Source organism: Pieris napi (genome assembly GCF_905475465.1).
Source record: "Pieris napi chromosome W unlocalized genomic scaffold, ilPieNapi1.2 SUPER_W_unloc_1, whole genome shotgun sequence".
In the NCBI taxonomy this organism is placed as follows: Eukaryota; Metazoa; Arthropoda; class Insecta; order Lepidoptera; family Pieridae; genus Pieris; species Pieris napi.
Genome location: NW_025920860.1, coordinates 195,007 through 214,700, shown reverse-complemented (window position 1 = coordinate 214,700; position 19,694 = coordinate 195,007). Strand labels below are relative to the sequence as shown.

The window sequence follows — 19,694 nt, the reverse complement described above, 5'->3', positions numbered from 1 at the left end:
ATCCGGTTGCAATTATTCTACAACATATTCGTTGCATATTTATACTTTGTTAAGATAAAGGGAAAAGGGATTTTCCTTTTCATTTGATTCATTGTTTGAATTTAGACCGTTTCTTACATTTCTATTCTAAGAATAATTTTTTGTATAAAATCCATAATACGATATTTGACACTAAGATTTGAAGGTGGTATTTACAAACGTATCAAGTTAAAAATAACGATACAAAAATTTCAACACGACATTTTATTTTTTATAGAACAGGGGGCAAACGGGAAGGCTCACCTGATGGTAAGTGATACCGCCGCCCGTGGACACTCTCAATGCCTCAATGGCAGGCTCGCGAGTAGTGTTGCCCAAATGCAAGACCAAGACGAGACTTAGGCCAGTCTTGGTATTGTCTTGCGTCAATACACCTGGTCTTGGTATTGGTATTGCGCTCTCAGTCTTAGTCTTGGTCTTGATCTTGCAGCAAGAGTCTTGCAAGACTTGCAAATACCTATTAAAATCTCCAATAGGGGGCCTCATGGCCTAGCGGTCTTATTAAGTGGCAGCTAGGTGAGGGGTACCGGGTTCGATTCCCGGTTCGAGGGCAAGTTTTAATTTAATTTAAATTTGTTCTCGGCCTTTGGGACGGTTGTGCGGTACCGGGCGAGTGCCTAAAACCGTACATGGAAGACATGGTCGAATTTCTAAAGCAAAAAGCACGAATTATAAAAATCTTATACTTGACGCTGGCTAATGCAAAACTGTGCCAGAGCCATTAAAAAAAAACGAAAAAAATACCTATTAGCCTATTGCTATTTGTGGGGGCTTGCGGGCTATCCTGGAGCATTCACCAATGTACAATGTTCATCAACCAATAATAGCAGGCAGGCTACAGGCAGTGTGTTGAGATTAGCAGATTTCATTACAGTGTGCGTAGACCTACATTTTTTAGGCAATTTGTCGTACTCGTGACTGGCGCGCTTTGCTACGTAAGTACTGTCGTTAAAGTATGTGTAAGTAAGAAACGATGTAGGTACCTACTACAACAAAATTGTATTCCTTAGAAAAATAATCGTCGTACCTACACGACGATTTTTTTTATTTATTTAGTAAATCATCGCTGAAGACAATAGTCGCTACTAGAGTAGGTACGATAGATTGATAAACCGACACTGCTAATCTCGATTTTTAGAAGTGTGTGATTTTAAAACAAAATGCGTAAAGCAATATGACGTGCAGCTTTTTCACGTTTCAAGTTTGTTAAAATCACCCACTTCCAATTTTGCAGTGCAATGTCCTTTAAAAAGGTATAATAGGTAATAATAATATAAACTAGGTATATTTTACTACTTACAACAATTTTTATAAAATCTACCTATCCTTACGACTAAATTCTTCCTTGCGAGGACAACATGATCTATTTGCGTTCGTTCTGAGCACCCGGAAACTTATTTTATTCTTTAGAACATGGGCACTGGCGGCGACCTTTGACATGAAAGCGACGGCGGCAACACAAAGTCTAGAAGCGGACTAAATTTTTACCTATTTTGGTGGAGTTGTCAATGTTGGCATTAGCACAGAAAAATAAAATTAAGTAAACACAACGTTTATCCACTTTTTAATAACTAGGTATCCACGATAGAATATTTTTTCTACTAATTTCCTAAGTACTCAGTCTAAATATCCTTTTCATAATTTTTGTTTTTTAATAATTAAAATAAACTTATGGAAAGCATGGCATATACACTTTTCAATCTTGCTGCTCACATTTTAGTACCTAGGTCTCACTCACTATCTATCATTTACCGATATTAACAATGATTATTTCGAAATCAAAATATTCGCAATTCAATAGATAGTTATTAATTATCATCTCGCCCGACAGCTTTTAACGCTGTAGTGTTCGAATTCAAGCCAGTCTCAGAGCATTCAATTTATACCTACATACTGCTGAGACATCTTCAAGGTCATTTAATTTTATACTCCTGTACCAACCCTACCAAAATAGGTAAAAATTTGTGTGCGTCTGTCCGTACTATTTGTCGGCGAATGCGGCGCTCAAACAGTGTCAAATGCTGTGATACACTTGTTGCAAACCGCGGCGTCTTTGTCGGTAAATTATCAAATAAGTAGGTATAATAAACCGACCGACCAGCGGTTAGCGATAAAGTTGAAAATCTGATAAAGAAATTTGACAGATTGTAGTAGCTTGATGTGCTGGCGTCTGTACCGTAATATTGGCTGCCATAGAAACTTACTAGACCTACTCGACTCGCTGTTAGTTTTAAATTTTGCTAAATATAAGAATAATATAAACTTTGAAACATAAGTTTCACAACTACATGATGTTTATATAATTTTGTTAGCTATAATTTTAAGCACATACCAACCTACGAGTACTAACGTTAGATCTGCACATAAGACATAAACAAGCATAACATATTATTATAGGTAGATACCTACAGGGTATGAACTTTGCTAGAAAGTTATTCTAGGTAAATTTTATCACATGGGATGGTGGGAACAGATTTGGGAGTATTAACACGCTACCTACTTGATAAATTGTTGAAATATAATAAGTACTAATACTACCTAATCAATACAATACCTTTCAGGGTGCTTTCAGACGAGCGGCACATTGCCAACGGTAAATACAACTGCAGCCCTTAGTTTAGTGTTATAATACGGTTTTGATACTGGGTAACGTCTCTCAAAATCGGGATTGAAACCAAATACCTACTTAATAACGCCCAAATCTCAGTTTGTCTTAACTGCAAGACGCAAGAGTCTTGCAGGTATAAGTATTGTCTTGTTCAAGTCTTGCAGGCTTCAGTCTTGGTATTGGGCAACACTACTCGCGAGTGCGTTGCCGGCCTTTTAAGAATTGGTATCTTTTCAACATATTTTTGTTACTAAAAATTCTCTGAACTGTGTTGATTTTTTTGACAATTGACTCATTAGCGGTATGTCAAATAAGCGTAAACTACACCACAATATTGTAACAAATGACACTATAATAGTCTAGATAAAATCAGTGAGATTTGGGCGAAGCTATAATATTATACTAGCTGCCCCCGCGAACTTCGTTTCTCCTTTAAATGTGATTTTACTTAGCCTACCTTTTTAGTATGGTATGGTTCGTACTTCTTTGATTTTATGGAATGACAACTTCTTATTTCTGTGTATTTTTCTCTATATAAACCTCAGAGTTCAGGTCATAAGATTTTAATTAACAAATAAAAAATAGGGGTTGATCGTAGAGGGGTGAAAATTAGGGGTGGTATGTATGCTGTATCATAAAAAAATTAAAAACAAAAAAATTGCCAAAAAATTAAATGTTCGGAATGGAGAACCCTTAACACTTATTATTATTATTTATTTATTTTGTAAACCTACAGCTAACATAAATTATATACAATAACAAACAGTTACATTAAAAATATAGCCAAATATGGAATACAATAAAACATTACACATTACAAAATAATACATTTAACTACAAAATGGTTCATGAATTTATAAAAGGAAACAAACAAATAAAAACTATTCAATACGTTTATCTAAGTGGTACCATTTGGTTGTGTTGTATGATGTTGTAAAAGTGAGGGTAAGTACGTGAAGGTGTGTTTGTGGGGTATGCTCATGATGCAGGTGATTTTGCGCTATGGATATTCTTAATACTTCTTTTAATCATATTCCGCGACAGCTTAAACAGGTCAAGGCTTAAATATTGGTCGTTGTATGTCCGGGCTGCGCGATACAAAACTGAGTTCACGTTCACACAAGAAAAGCACGATTACGAGTCTGGTAGGCAGGAACAAGGAAGGGCAATTTTTCTAGAAGGGAGCTACAATTAATTTTATTTGAGATGATGTCATGTAGTAGCAATAAATCATATTGTTTTCGTCGAGAGTCTAAAGTATTAATTTTAAAATGTTCACAGGCGTCATTATATGTATTAAACTTATTGTAGGTCTTATAGGAGATAAATTGTATGAAGTCTTTTTGGATCTTTTCAATTTTTTCTTTGTGTACAGTGTAACTAGGGGTATGACAAATAGATAGTAGCCGATTCTCAGACCTACTGAATGTGCATAAAAAAATTGATAAAAATCGGTCTAGCCGTTTCGGATGAGTATGGTTACTAACACTGTGACACGAGAATTTTATACATAAGCTGTTAATATTCCTATCAATTTTAATTACTGCAATACTTTTCATGACTTTTACATTTTAATTCAAGGCTTAACAATCGGATTAATGCCTGGCAAATTAATTTTTAGTGTTTCTTATACTTTAATAACATAATATTAAAATTACAAACATTAAAAAATACTTTGAATTTTTTATAAAAAACAACGTAAAATCACGTCTGGCACATAGTAAGCATTGTCAAAAATGTCTGGCAATAAAAAAAGTATGTCAGGTAGACTTATTTAAAAACGAAAAATTAAAAATTACGCTTCTTAAAATTCTTTTAAAAAGCAGGATTATTACCTGGACAGGTACAGGATGCGCACTAATGAACGCAACCGCTACCGCCAGCCAGATAGCCCAGACTCTAACCGAAAGTGCAAGAAGGAAGACATATCACAAAATCAGCTGACCTAAAATTCTTTCTTTTCAAACGTTGCTACCTCCGTACTATTATGTAATGGTTAAAAATAAAGCGTTTTATAAAAAGGTATTGCGAACAGTAGGCATTAACATAAACTCCCACGCAGCTACTGATCTTTTCACAAACTGTCACTGCGGTTTGCATAACCCTGATCTAAGCCTGATGAATTACTTAATCTTAGTAAAGTGTGAGAACTGAAAAAATATATATTCTTAATTTCTAGACTTTAGTTTCATTTGTTCTCTGTGTACATTGTAAATTGTAATCGGATTAAATGTCAATAGTTAAAGGCAATTTAATATAACCGTATAAATAAAATATACCTTAATAGGTATAAATATCATTATTGCACTATTGTATAAAATTGGTAGCTAAATCGTAAGTCGCGAGCGATAAAGCGATTTTGCTAAAGCCGATAAATACAAGGTTTATTTTAATAGGCACGGTAATTCGTACAAACGTAGCCAAACACTGGATAAATACCAAATACACTTAGCACTAGATAGCACTTTCACATCATACGCTTAAACGACACTCGTTTTCACGAAGTGATGAGACCGCGCGTGTCTGTTAACTGCAGTACACTAGAATACACTAATAAAGTATTGTATGCAAGTAATTGTACTATCCGCTAGCCTCAACATTTTCCATTCACAATAGCTGCAATTGATACAGGGTTTTTAAATATAAAAACGTGTAAATAACGAAGGTGAAATACCAATTATTTTTATATTTATATCAAATCTATAGGTTACCAATAGCTTGGCGCAGGTTTCTATGAGACTAAAAAGTGAAAGTTCCTAAGCAAAGGTTGCATAAAGTAAAATTTTGTCGTATATAAAGTACGATACAGCCATTTTCGTCTAGACAAACGGTATGAGCAGAGCTTTTATTAAATTTTTTCGTATCCTCAACTAATGCTGTCCAGCTGACGCACATCCGACTCAATTACTTTCTCTCTTCATTCCTTCATAATATTTATACGGGTTGCTAACGTCCTTTTTTGTCTTTTAATATCCTACATTTTACGATGAAATTTTCAGTTGAAATTGTCAGTTAAAAAAAAATAGTTTCCAAAATCACGCAAAAATAAAGATTTACTTATATATATGATATACATATCTAGAATATTAAAGTTACTTACAGTAATGCCTCATGGTAGGGGTATTTCAGGATGTCTGAATCACCAGCACCAATTTTTAGTCTAGATAAGAAAATAAATAAATTGAGTATTGTAATGTCCTTCTTCTTGGAGTGTTTTACGGCTCACCAACACCACAACACTTGTACAAACGTCCTACACACAACCGCTCCGTTCGGGTGTCGGATTACGACTGACAGTCTGACAAGTGACGTAGGCGCATGAGACAACCAAGCAACACTTTATTTAGTCAATACACTACATCCCTTTTTTGTTTTATTTGTTTTTATTGATTATATCTCTCTGATTACTCATTAATGTAACTTGGATGTAATGTGATGGATTTTACATGAATCAAACATAATTAATGAAATTAAAGTTTTATGCAGCTACACTAGGGTTAAGTTCCGACATTGATTTCCTCGTCGTTAACTTCATTTCTTTTTAGACATTCCATTCCCCTTGAACTCTTTTCAAATGTACAACGTCCCTTCTTCGAGTTTGACCGGTTTCATCGTTTCTTACCGTGATATCTCCTCCTTTCGTGATTTCCACCGTGTGTGTTTCTGGATTTATTTATTTTATTTTTATTTATTTCCTTTATTCATATTTTTATATACACTATGTCTCCTGGTATTAAATCACATTATCCAGCCTTCCGTTTATCGTATCCGATTTCTTTTCCCATTTGTTTTTTTTTTCTTTCTTTTTTGTCTATCCTTAACCTCAGTGTCTTGTGATGTCCTCTCTATTGTATCGTTTACCATAGGTAATTTATCTCTAAACTTTTGAAGAAAAGTTCCGATGAGGTTCTTCCAGTAACAGAATGTGTTGTACATGGTTAAATATTCCAGTAAACTTTCCTTCCAGTCTTTATTTTCAGCTATACTTATTTTAAGACGTTTAAGTATGACACAGTTTTGTCTTTCGACCTCTCCGCTTTGTCGCAGCCAATATGGTACTGTGTTGAAAAGAATAATGTTTATCTCTGTTAGAAATGATTTAAACTCTTCGCTGAGTAACTTAGTCTTCTATTATCTGCAGTTATTGATTTCCTAATCGATTCCTTTAAGTTTGGCTACAATTTCAGTAGAGGTAATTTTGCGACAAATCTTCACTTCTTTATAATATGTGGTCCACCACTTGTAACGAATTGCAATTTCTCTGTCGCATCTAGGCCACCAGACTTTCGTACGAAGTCTCGCCTTCATTGACACGATACCGGGATGTCCCTCGTGAGCTGCATCCAAACCTCTTTTACGGAGTGCCGAGGGAACCACAATTCTCATTCCTCTCAATAATATACCCTCATGAAAACAAAGTTCATTTTGTAAGATTTTATACAACGTCACGTCGTCGTTCCATATGTTCCGATATACACCCTCTTTCACGTTTAGTATTTCCCTATCGTCCATTGTGCTATCTATTATTTCTTTAATATAAACAGCACGAGGTCGGGCAAACTCTACAATATGACAAATGTGATTGTCTTCCAATTTTATCAGGGATTACTCCGCATTTTTGCTTATTTGTTGTCTCGACAATGAGTCGGCGATATTGGTTTTCCCTGGTTGGTAAACTATTTTATAGTCGTAAGATTGTAAGCGTATAACCCATCTCTCTATCCCTGCATATGGTTTAGAATTTGTTAAGTTCAAATCTTTTACAATAAAGGAATATGTGGAAATGTTCCACCGCCCACACGAGAATTAACGCTTCTTTTTCTGTCTAGCAATAGCAGCGTTCACAGTCAGTCAGAGTTTTGTGGCCATATGCAATAATCCTGGGCTCACCTTTGGAATTAGTTTGAACTTAAACTCCACCTAAATCCACAGGACTAGCATCTGCTATGACAATCGTACGATCGCAAATTTATAATACCCTAAGCTAGGAATATTTGTCATGATTTCCTTCAACGACTTAAAATAGCCCTTTTGTTCTGGTCCCCAGTTTTCGGTTACATGATATGCCAAACATGAGTCTCTTGTATCTGAATAAGCCTTTACTGGTTTTAAAGGTGGTTGTTTTTTGAAGCAGGATCTATTTCAAGTTGGTGAAATGCGTCTTTAATATCCAATTTTGTAAATACTTTTGCATTTTTTATTTTACGTAGCAACTTGTCCATCGTCGGCAATGGGTAATTTTCTCGTACAATGGCTCCATTTCCTTTCAGCACCGGCACTACAGGGGACACCCATTTAGAAGAACCCACTATCGGCTCTATAATATCCCTATGTTTAAGTTCTTCTTCCTGTCGAAACGACCTTTCTTTTGTTCATGTCTATATTATTATAATATTTCCACTTTTCGCTTCAACGTCTGTTTCGTTCGGTAGTATTGTCTGAAATGCCCCATAAGACCACACTTTAGGCATTCTTTATTCCTTGCTGAGCATTTTGCATCATTTCCAGCATGTCTAGGTTTACCACATCTACCGAATCCATGTACAAAATTCTTTAATTTATCAAAGTTCCTTTTAAATTTACTATCCATTCTGTTTACTTCTTGATTCTCATTTGATTTCACTGGGTTTTTTAAACTCGTCTAATTGTTTAATAACTTCAAGAGTATTTGCTTCGGTGATTAGTTGCTCTAATGTAATTTCATCCCCAATCGTTTTTCTCAGTTCGGGTAGATAACATTTTTTCGTTATTTGGTCGATAATGTTTTCATCTCTGTCGGCAAACTGACATTTATCAGCTTGTTTTCCCAGTCTCACCACAAATTTCAATTTTTTCGTCAGGTTCTTGTTTAAGGAGCATGAATATATGTCTCTCGTATACTTTGTTCTGTTTTGGTGCAAAGTAGGCATCAAGTTTAGATATTGCTACTTCAAACACGTCTTTGCCTTCAGTTGCTTCGACATCAGCTCCAGGAATGTTGTAAAACACTTCGTTAACACTTGTAAGTCTAGCCCGCCGAAATGTAGAAGAGAGGCCCTTTTCTTTACGTCTTCGTCAATGTTAGACGCTTCGAGGTAAATGAATAGTGCTCGTTTCCATCGCTCCCATCGTGCACCCATTGAGGTAGATTTACCGTTACAGTCGAGCTTTTCCAGTGAAAGGAGTGACATCTTTGGGGCGACCAGGAATTATCAATTTAATGATTCAGATATCTATGTATCTGCAGTTAGATTTGATCTCAGATGCTTCCATCTCGTATCAATTTAATGATCGGATTATATTTTTATCCGCATAAAGCTACTTAAGCCGTTCATACCAACAAACGTATAAATTGAATTATCAGATTTTTAATCTGCTAAGTTAGTACCCATTAACGTACAATAATAATTTTATTGTAAAGCTTTTATTTTATTTATTGTTATCAATTTAATGATCAGAATTTTAATCTGCTTTTATTTTTATTTACTGATATCAATTTAATGATCAGACTTTTAATCTGCTTTTGTTTTTATTTACTGGTATCAATTTAATGATCAGACTTTTAATCTGCTTTTGTTTTTATTTACTGGTATCAATTTAATGATCAGACTTTTAATCTGCTTTTTGTTTTAATTTACTGGTATTAATTTAATGATCAGTCTTTTAATCTGCTTTTGTTTTTATTTACTGGTATCAATTTAATGATCAGACCTTTAATCTGCTTTTGTTTTTATTTACTGGTATCAATTTAATGATCAGACTTTTAATCTGCTTTTATTTTTATTTACAGGTATCAATTTAATGATCAGACTTATAGTCTGCTTTTATTTTTATTTACAGATATCAATTTAATGATCAGACTTTTAGTCTGCTTTTATTTTGATTAACTGGCATCAATTTAATGATCAGACTTTTAGTCTGCTTTTATTTTTATTTACAGTTATCAATTTAATGATCAGACTTTTAGTCTGCTTTTATTTTGATTAACTGGCATCAATTTAATGATCAGACTTTTAGTCTGCTTTTATTTTGATTAACTGGCATCAATTTAATGATCAGACTTTTAGTCTGCTTTTATTTTTATTTACAGATATCAATTTAATGATCAGACTTTTAGTCTGCTTTTATTTTGATTAACTGGCATCAATTTAATGATCAGACTTTTAGTCTGCTTTTATTTTTATTTACAGTTATCAATTTAATGATCAGACTTTTAGTCTGCTTTTATTTTGATTAACTGGCATCAATTTAATGATCAGACTTTTAGTCTGCTTTTATTTTGATTAACTGGCATCAATTTAATGATCAGACTTTTAGTCTGCTTTTATTTTTATTTACAGATATCAATTTAATGATCAGACTTTTAGTCTGCTTTTATTTGTATATAGGTACAGGTATCAATTTAATGATCAGACTTTTAGTCTGCTTTTATTTTTATTTACAGATATCAATTTAATGATCAGACTTTTAGTCTGCTTTTATTTTTATTTACAGATATCAATTTAATGATCAGACTTATAGTCTGCTTTTATTTTTATTTACAGATATCAATTTAATGATCAGACTTTTAGTCTGCTTTTATTTTTATTTACAGATATCAATTTAATGATCAGACTTTTAGTCTGCTTTTATTTGTATATACAGGTATCAATTTAATGATCAGTTGGGTTCCAACTGCTTTGAGTAGATACTCCCTTTTGTTTTACAGTATTAATCACAACCACATAGTTTTAATTAATTTAGTGAACCAGATTCAATTTAGGGTCTTTGTTAAATCTGCGTTAGTTAGGTAGACAGGTACCTACCGATTTAACGGTCAACGGTTGTAAATAAACCTTGCTATTATTATTATTATTTTTTTTTTGTAGACAAATAGAAACATCACTAAACACAAGCATAATCTTAGTATATATAAATTACTGGTCACATTGTTTGTCCGCTATGGACTCCTAAACTACCGAACCGATATCAATCAAATTTGCACACCGTGTGCAGTTTGATCTAACTTAAAAGATAGGATACATTTCAATTTAAACCCGCATATTATTTTATTGCAAAATATTTGTTTCTTATTTAATAGTCACCATTCTAACAGATGGCGCTGTGTTAAAAGTACCAACGTTTCATATAATTCCTTCAACGTTTCTACAATTTAATGGCATAACCAACATAAAGCATGGTGGTCCCCATGACTGGTGTTCTTCTACCGTTTCCCTTGAATAGTTTACTACTTTGTAATATAACAAAAACCTTAGCCACAGCAACGCTTGGCCGGTCTACTAGTACAATATATTTCTATCACTATGTAGGTAGGTGTTTTTTCCTCGTCGCCACATGTAATGTCCTGCTTCTTGGAGTGTTTTACGGCTCACCAACACCACAACACTTGTACAAACGTCCTACACACAACCGCTCCGTTCGGGTGTCGGATTACGACTGACAGTCTGACAAGTGACGTAGGCGCATGAGACAACCAAGCAACACTTTATTTAGTCAATACACTACAAGTATCAAAATATAATAATAAAATATCATCGCTCTTGGCTAAATTTAACAAATTCTCAATTGAGCTTTTGTATTAAATTTCCAGTGGCAAATTAAGTTGAGGCTTACCTAGATAGCTTTTTGTACAAAGCTGTACCATTAAACTGTACAATTACTTACCCATGCTATTAAATGTTACGATGGAAATTAAATCATATTATTGCTCGTGTTATTTTGCTTTTGTTGACACAAAAAAATGTAATTTCTGACAGACTTATTGAATTTCTTTATTCAATGTTGACATATTTTATCTTCTTTTTGTGATGGACAGTTACACATCCATAGAACACAATTGTTACTGTACATCACTTAATATCGTGATATTCTACTTCTTATCAAGTAATGACATAAAAATATTTAAAAACTAATTAGAACTTATAGACAATTTATGAAATACTGTTTTTTTATATTTTTATTGTTATTTATTAGATCTTTTTAACCAGTTAATACTAAAAATTAAACTATCAACATTCATAATAATACATTTATTAAAACATCTATAATCTTATACAATAGAATTTATGAATCAAATATCTTTTATAATCATTATACAATATCTATAAGGCAATATATTATACTTGTTTATATGCATTATGGCCAATAATTGAAGCTTTGCCTTCAGGAATGATACTTGGAGATCTTACACAGCCATATTTATCGAAATTTTTGGGAATGTTAAACACGTTTTCAATAGTGGCATATTCAATTCTAATAACCATTATTATTAAAACATCAGTAGATTTGGCCAAAAATAGCTCATTTTTTATGTCCTTTATTAAAAAATACTTAATCATGTTACACTACTTTAAGCACTAATGCCTCCTGTCTTTGTGAATAAGGTTCTTTTTTTAAATTAATTTATAACTTGACCATGGTCCGTCCATCAGAATAACAGAGTACACAAGAGTTATGTTTAAGAATCGGGTTACCATCTTTTTCAAAGCAATATTTTGGAGTAAGTATGATATTATATAAAAGGCCGAATTTTTATGGACGATGCTTTTTCTCTGGTTTGTGTGCGAATGTGATTTGGCGCCGCGGTCCATTCATGTGAAAGTGTGGATAGTGCTCTAGTTCTCTTTTTTCGACGTTGATTCCTGATAGGTCGGGGGTTGATCCTGTAAAAAAAAATTGTTCTTAAAAATAATGTTGCATCATAAGCAAAAGCAAAAAGTATCAATATTAAAGGATTCTATAAATTATTTAGTAAGAATAATTGGCTATATGACATTATATTTAAGTTTTAAAACAATAATAAAACCTAACCTAAGGTACAATAACATAATACATCGATTTTAAGACAATTTAGAAAATACTAAGCCGCATTCTATATATAAGAGTGTCAAGAATAAAAAAAGTGAAAAACAAACTTTTTTTCTAAATCACTATAGATACATTTTAAATAGGATAACATTTTTAAGCTATTGCATAGCTTCTATCGCGGGCCTTGAGCGTGGAGACCGAATCCAGACACGATGACGTAACGTGACGTCTCACATCGGGTGCAGCCGGTACGCGTTAGAGTGAGACCGACTATATAGGCGTGTTAGGCTGAGTCCGGTAGAGTGGTAGATTACGGAATTAATATCAAAGAAAAAAAAATACTGCATGAATAAAAAATTAATAAATAATTATAATTGCATAAGTTGATAAAAAATGCTATGCAATAGCTTTACCGCGGCAGTGTCCGAGTGCCACACATTTTTTTTTTAATTTTTGTCTCTTCCTTTGTAAGTTAACGCATGGCAAAGGTCCACGCCTTTCCCGGTTTTTTATCCTAATCTGATTTTTATTTTTATTTGCCGCGCGGGCGGCTTTATATATATTTTTTTTATTGTTAGTAGGCCTACCATCCCCGGCGACTAACGCCCCGGGGCCGAGGAAGCTAAGCTAAAATACAGCTTGAAGTTTTTATTGAAGTAAAAAGAAATATATACATTGGTTGTGGATTAGGTGGTTGAGGGTTGGTTTTGCTATTTGATACAATTCTTTTCCCTCAACCACCTGAACAGAGTCCGCGTCTTAAAACTAGTAATTATGTATATAAAGTGAAAGTAAATTTTTTACAAATTATTTGTGCTTATACAGTAGAATGTTTTACTACGAAGTAGTAGATGTAAAAGTGGTTCTATAATAATTCAAATAATAAATTGTGTTTATAATTATGCAGGTATTAAGAATTGAGCGCGGGTAAGTTGTTGAGGGTCGGTTCAGCTATTAGATACAATAACCTTCCCTCAGCCGCCCAATTTAAGTCCGCTTCTTAATACCAACACTTGTATTGAACAGAGAAAAAAGTTTAACCTATACATCATCGTTAGGTAATATAAAACAGTTGATATAAAACTAAATTTAAACAGAGATAGGCTTTAGTGATTGTGCTCATAAATAACTATGCGGGTGTTTAAAGTTGGACATGGGTAGGTTGTTGAGGGTCGGTTCTGCTATTAGATACAATAACCGACCCTCAGCCGCCCGGTTTAAGCCCGCTTCTTAACACCAACATTTAATATTACACAGAGAAAAGCTTTACATTATTAAACATAGGAAAGTTTTACGTTTACATATACAGTTGATATAAAGCTGAATTTAAACAAGGATGAGCTATAATTAATTGTGCTTATAATTATGCAAGCGTTTAGAGTTGGACACGGGTAGGTTCTTGAGGGTCGGCTCTGCTATTAGATACAATAACCGACCCTCAGCCGCCCGCTTCTTAACACCAACATTTAATATTACACAGAGAAATTTTTTACAATATTAAACATAGGAAAGTTTTACATTTACATATACAGTTGATATAAGGTTAAACTTTAAACAGGGATAATCTATAGTGAATTGTGTTTGTATATATTAAACCTAGTAATAGAATAATCCGTAACTAGTTACACAAACGAGATTAAAAATGTTATCTTACAGTGAAGTAAGTAAGTAAAATTATAGTAAAATAAAAATACAAAGTAAAAAAAAAAAAAAAAAAAAGGAATAAATTTGAGATTAAAGTCTAACATAGGTTAGTAGTAGTTAGTAATTGAATCGAAGTTAAATATTAAATAGTGGGTATTATAATTGTAAAAAGTGTAAAAGGTAATAGATGAATAGAGGTAACTTTATACATTTTTGTACGGGTGAGGGTGGATTACTTGCAGATTAATTATTAAGTGTGAGTGTAAAATATAAAATATCTTTGGAAGCTTTGCCCCAGTGCAAGTGCTGCGCGTTGAGGTCGCTGTTAATGTGAGTGTTTGATTCAGTGTGTAATTGTGTTGTTTAATGTGAAATTAGTGTTTTGTGTATGTTTTAAATGTAGTTAATTTTTGCCTCAACGCGGGCACGCATGGCTGTGACTTTGGGGCACTTGTTTGAGTCGGCGCGGTGTAGGGTGCCAGTGTTGGTGTTGAATTGTTTGTTGTGTTCGGCGCAGTTGGTGCAGTTGTGTACTTCGGCCTTGCACTCCGCAGTAGGGTGGTGGGCGGAGCACTTGGCGGATGTTGGCGTGGTCGTAGGGCAGCGGCTCTTTGTGTGTCCGAAATTTAGGCAGTTTTGACACTGCCTAAATGGTGAGAAGTTGTCGCTGTGGACGCGTTGCATGCCTATGTTTATTCTGCCTAGGTCGGCGAACGCCTTCCAGGCAGAGGGTGTTGTGTTTAGTACCACGTTGTACAGTGTAGTGTTTTATTTTGTTAGCAATACATTTTATAGTGAATGTGTGCTTAGTTTTATAGTGAATGTGTGTTTTGGTCTTTTATTGTTTTAATAAGTTCAAATTCGAGTATTGTTTTATTTATGCCTTTTAGTATTATCATGGGGTCTATGCGCTTTTCCTCTTGAGTGTTTATTTTTGTGTTTTTTGTAGTCGTGTAAGTGTGTGTAGTTTATGCTCTTCTTTTTCGAAAACGAGTTTCATCTTGTGTTTAGTCACCCCGCTAACCTCTAGAGGGGCGTATCCGCCCTCTCTGAAATTGACTGATCTACAAATTTGTGTAAGTATCTGTTCTGCTGTGTCGAGACCCTCTCCGGACACTACGATGGAAGGGCCTGCAGGGGGTTTGGGGGCGGCGGCGGCCGTAGCATAGGATTGATAAATCTTTTGCGAGTCCGACGCCGCTGGCTGTAATTCCGTCGGTACGGGTTTATTAGATGCCTTAAGGACCCTGGTGTGTTCCTGCAAGGCCTTATTAGATTCATCGAGTAGCCGAGAGTGGGCCTCGAGTTTTTGTAGTAGTTGTGTGGTGTGTATATGTGTATCGGTTGACGGTGTAGTCGTTGGAGGTGTAATCGTGGCTTTGGTAGCCTGTGGTGTGTGCTGTGCGGGGGCGGGAGGGTTGGGGCAGGTGGTAGTTGAGAGGTCAATGAGGCCGACGACTCCGAAGAGGCCTTCGATTGCCTCTGTGATTGCGGTTTTTAGTTCCCCTTTTAAGTTGCGGGAGGCAGCGAGAGCTTGTAAGCCTGTCTGCCTATATTCTTTGGCCATCTCCATGTGAGCCGACTCAGTTGGGCGTTTTTCGCGAGTGAAGGCCGGGCTCAAGATCTCTACTAAGGTCCGTCTAGCTGGTGTTGAGGACGTAGAGGTGGTGGCTTTGCTAGTTGGTGGAATCACTTTGGGTGGGGTTCGGGATAACATTTTGCTGGTATAAGGTGGGGGGGGGGGGCTGGAATGCAGTTGTCTATATACTGGTGTGTTCGCCTATTAAAGACGAGTTTAATGATACCCAACTCGAGGGGGTAGGGATGGGAGGTTAGATTTGGCGCTAGAGGGGGAAAAAAGGAGGGCGCGAGAGAGCCTATAGTTTCCCTCATAAACCCCCCTATTTTCTATAAAATACGATTTTTTCCCCCTCTAGCGCCAAATCTCTGGTTTTTGGGTGTTAACCAACCCCAAACATTACAGCACCAACTCAAAGTTATTACAAGGACAAAGTACAAAAAATAAGCTATCGACTGACACCAGGATCGGTAACATTCGCCCAACAACTTAGGAGCCACGACCAGAAATAGCCTGGAACCCAGGGTTTCCAGGGGATCCACACCTCTCAAAAATCGGAAACCACTATCATCTTACAGCCCGCTCAAGATTCCATCGGATCAATTACAAATCGCACAGCACACATATTCACCTGCCAAACTGGACACCAAGTCACCAGGCGACCTGCTGGAACAGCTCAAACTCCATCTCCACTGGCAAGACGTCGACGAGGGCTAACAGAAAACACCAAACATCCGCACCCTCCGAAGAATATCAAGCGAGCGATCCTTCATAGAAAAATCAGGTAGGGTGGATTACCAGCCCCAATTTCATAAAATTTTTCAACTTTAAATTTTTTGTCTGAAACCCACCGAGCTTGGGCTTATCTAAACCAACTCGGCGAGGTGAATTCGATAGAGCCCATAGTTTCCCTCATAAACCCCCCCCCCCCCCCCCCATTTTCTATAAAATTCGATTTTTTCCCCCTCTAGCGCCAAATCTAAAACTATACCCAAATTTGAACTTATTAAAACAATAAAAGACCAAAAAACATCACACTAACTAAGCACACATTCACTATAAAATTTATTGCTTACAACAGAAACACTACACTGTACAACGAACACCTCGTGATGTTTTTTTTTTTTTTTCGTTGTAAGATTGGTGTCGAGAAAATCTATCATACTGTTATGATACCAATTAACATATAAATTAATCAAAAGGAATTTCGTTCCATCCGGGTGTCTCTTGACACCTCTAAAGTTTTACTATTATTGTTATTTTTGTGCCTTAGAAACTTTTATCTAATAAAATGCTAATTACCATTTGTCAATCTAATATGCAAATAGTTGATCAGCTTCCTTCCTCCAAATTCTGTCAACTTTTTTGGTCTCAGGCAAGGAGCTTTCCTTCACCTTTTGAGCTAATATTAAATGCGCACACATTGAATACAATTCCATTTGTGCACGGGAATATATAAGCTAAAACTGCTATTTTGACTTACTTTGTGAGATGTATGTATACATTTATTGATATGATATTTTGATTAAATCTTTGTATAGTTGGGCTATATTATGTATGTATGACACGTATACTAAGATATTTGTCCTCACTACAGTACCTATTGTTAGAAATTTCAGTATGTTTTATATTTACTGTCATTCTTAATTAGTCACATTCAATCACTACAAATAATTCTTCTTTGATGTTCTGTCAATTATGGTAAAAAAACTTTGATGATTATACTAATGGGATAGTAATAATCATCAACTCTATATCTAGAGAAGCATTAATCTAGCAAAAAAATTATATGATTTAAAAAAAATACCATTTCTTGGCAATTGTTCCATCTATTGCACCCATTTTCTAGCATCTTTTCCATCTATTATTAGAAATAAATATTTGGAAATGTAAGGTTGAGCTTAGTCACCTATTATGTTTATGTTAATATGTATTAAATGTAATAATAAATGAAATGTAAGTAATTGTATTTAAAAGTTATAAAACTGATTTAATTATAAAGTGACTAATTTAATATTTTTCCATCCACTTACCACCCGTAACTTCACACATTGCATCAATCGGAGAAGAGTCTGATGGCACAAGGCCTGTGTCCCGCTCTACAGCTAGGGTTCCTGCTAGCCTCAATACTAGGGAGAAAAGTAAAGAAAAATATTAGCATCAAAGTGATAATACACGTCTTGTTAATGATAATACACGTCTATTTAAGACTTTCTTAAGGTATTGTGTCAAATTGTAATTATTTTGGCTTTCAAATTTATGAATGCAGAGAGACAGCATAATATAACAAGAATGATTTTACACCATTCTAATGATGTCTAAAATATTATGTATTGAATAAATTTTATTAAAAACTTTTAGTTTTAATGATACAAACCTCATAGGTAAACACAAGGCAAGTCATACTAACTCAATTTTGTATTATAATAAACAGGTGATTTAGATGCAGAATGAGACAATGAATAACGAGAGTCATCATACAAAGTACTATATAGTATAACTAAGATATGATCAAGTAAAACTGAAAAATAGTATTTTGCCAACTACTAATTACCCATAATTAGTCTTTAATTGCAAAGCAAGGGTTGAAGCTAAAACAATGTTAACTCTTATAAAAATATAATAGTTTCATTATGCAAACTTAAGTTTAATTTACCTTACAAAATAATACATAATGTAAAACAGCATGAATTAAAAAAATATGTAAAGGAAGCTAATAAGCTATGAGTAAGAAGTAATGGACTCACCAAAGTACTGTGAGGACTCCACGAGGAGGATTTCCACGAGTAAAAGAGACAGGAATTCGAGTACTCACTTTACACTTACTAAAACGCCATTAAAATTAGTGTTTAATATACTTAAAACACTAATTTTCTAAATAAAACAACTTAAATATGTAAACGACCACCATAATAGAAAATTAATTTGACACTAGTTTTATTTTTTCGTAGTGACATTTGCTATAGACGTACAACGTCAATGCATTTTTAATCACAGAGTATAAGTTTAAGATGTTCTCAACAGACTACAATGCGTATTTCTCACAGACGCAATACTAATTATACTAACGTGATATCCGGAAAAGAAACTTACAGCTAAGTGTGACTATATTAGGATGTAATAATATGTTTTTGTATAATATATTTTGTTTTTAACCAGCTTATCCCTTTATTTCCTTCTGATGTGTTTGCTTTTGTTTTCTCACGTGTAGTTTCCCAACCTTTCACTTGAATTTGGCATAAAGTTAAAATTAGTGCTATAATATTAAAAAAAAAAAATAGTTTAAAAAAACTAGAACACACGCTTTATATAGAAAACTAAACTAAAAAATACAAAATAAATTTTAATAAATATTAATTAAGAATAATGTAAAAATAAATTAATAAATCTAAGTTATTAATAGTTTGAATAAGAAAAAAAATGTTTTATTGTAAAAAAAGCGGGGGTGGTTTTCAAGATATTATCGAAATGATAATCCTTCTCATATCTGTCAATTAAATATTTATAATTTATAACTATTGACACCATGCACCCCACGCTTGTATGCTATGTATGTATGTATGTATGTATGTATGTATGTATGTATGTATGGATGTATGTATGTATGTAGGTAGGGTGGATTACCGTCCCCAATTTCATAAAAATTTTTGTCTGAAACCCACCGAGCTTGGGCCTATCTAAACCAACTCGGCGAGGCGAATTCGATAGAGCCCATAGTTTTCCTCATAAACCCCCCCATTTTCTATAAAATACGATTTTTTCCCCCTCTAGCGCCAAATCTAACCCCCCACCCTTACCCCCTCGAGTTGGGTATCATTAAACTCGTCTTTAATAGGAGAATACACCAGTATATAGATTCAAGTTTATAAGTTTTCATTTAATATTTTATTTCGTCAAAAAACATTAAAATTCAATTCAGTGTTGTAGAGAAAATTTTGTTCTACATTTCGACTAAAAATATTTGAGACCAAGGACTCAAATCTGAGGATTCTAGAACCGAAAAACCACAAAAAGGTAAATAACTTTTGAATAAGATTG

General features: G+C 34.4%; 1 long non-coding RNA gene across 1 annotated transcript; it reads right to left on the bottom strand.

Annotated features, from left to right (window-relative positions):
- Positions 1-11,787: 11,787 nt before the first annotated feature.
- Positions 11,788-18,598, bottom strand: LOC125062936. The gene is made up of 3 exons (XR_007119425.1): positions 18,404-18,598; positions 17,690-17,785; positions 11,788-12,288 (listed from the first exon to the last, which is right to left on the bottom strand). It is a non-coding gene; the product is annotated as an uncharacterized LOC125062936 (long non-coding RNA).
- Between the last annotated feature and the right edge of the window lie 1,096 nt (positions 18,599-19,694).